The sequence below is a fragment of the Aythya marila genome, assembly GCF_965140915.1.
Source record: "Aythya marila genome assembly, chromosome: W".
NCBI classification, from domain to species: Eukaryota; Metazoa; Chordata; class Aves; order Anseriformes; family Anatidae; genus Aythya; species Aythya marila.
The window spans coordinates 11,369,521-11,371,181 of NC_139081.1; positions in this window are offsets into that span (position 1 = coordinate 11,369,521).

The window sequence follows — 1,661 nt, forward strand, 5'->3', positions numbered from 1 at the left end:
AAGCAAACGGCGCTGGGTGCGCCGGGAGTCTCCGCTCCACCTAGTCGCACACCCGTTACATCAAGATGCTGATTTTTTATGCTCCTAGACTAATACATATTCATTACTATTTCTAAAAAAAAAAAAAAAAAACACAACACAACGGAATTATTATAATTAGTTCCGGAATCTGAACCCTCCTACTGGAGCATGCGTATCAGTCTCTGGTGGTCTTCCATGATGAAGGCTCATAGTCTTCCCCTCCGGCTTTTTTTTTTTTGTCCTTCTTCTTTGTACTGCTTGGCTGCATGTCAAAAGCTTGCACAGCGTTCCCTGCGAGCTTTGTCTTTTAGCCGTCCTTCAGCTTTTCCCTTCTCCTTAATCTCCTGGCCAGATATCAGGGGCTTGCATAGTGTCCCGTTCAGAAGCCAGAACAATTAGCAGTTGTTCTGAAACCCCCAGGTATCAGAGACTTCAAGGAAAGAACATACGAATACATTTTCCTTCAAGCTCTCTATTGACACGCATTGTTAAAACATTCCTCACAATCCCTTATCTTCTTTTTAATATCCTCAATTCGTGTCTCTTTTTCAACTTTTGTCATTAATAACTGGATTTCATCAGTCCGTTCTCGGAAGGTCCAATTCTTAAGCAGCATAATTGACATATCCCCTTCCTTTTTTAATGAAGTCATTACAAATGTACTATTTATCATCCGGCGCATCAATAATGTAAAGCAAGGTATCATACAAGGTATGAATAATAACATCATTACAGCACATAAAAATAAAAATAGCATCCTTTTAACCCATGGTCCACCAGGCAGCCATGAAAATAAATCCCAATCCATACCCTTCCAAGTTTGTGCTGGGACGTGGGCCAATTTTCTAATTTCTTTTGTTATCTGTTTAACCACTTTCCCATTATCGTCAATTTGTAAGCAACAATTAGAATCATTTAGTTTTCCACATCCCCCCCCCCCCCTTCTGCTAGTAAATAGTCTAAAACCATTCTATGTTGAAAAATAGCATTCCTCATCTGGGTGGACTGGTCAGCTAAAAGATCCAAAGCTGTCGCTGTTTGATTAGTTATTATTTCGAGGACAGCTTGCAACCTAATTATTCGATTCAAATTATAAATAGGTTCTCGGGCTCCAGATATTACCTCATTCGGGTTCCAGGTAGCTGGTCCATAATACTGTATGATTCTTTCAGGGGGCCATTCATTTTCTCTCCATTTTTGAGCACTACCTCCGGCTAAGGAAGCATCAATAGATCGTTTTTCTCTATTCAGATCATCATATAATTTTATTCCTAAGTGATTTCCTTGTATTTGTGACAATAAAAAGAACAAGGGCCTTATGTACCCCACATAGCATATTCCTGACCAGTCCTTTGGTAGCCTTTTATAGGCCTGTTTGCCACACACCCAATAATGTCCCTTTAGAGCCCACGTCCCATTTGGAAAAGGACCGTCCCATTCTCTTTTATTCCTTGGGGCGTGAAAATACAAAAGTGTTTCCATTACCAAGCGGTCCTGTTACAATGTTTGCCCCATTAGTACTCATATATATATACACCTCCAAGCTCCCGCACTAGATTCCCACTCACAATGACGACTAAGTTCTCCTTCACGACTTGTCATATTACGAGCTGACCAGAAATGTTTAAAGAACACTTGTG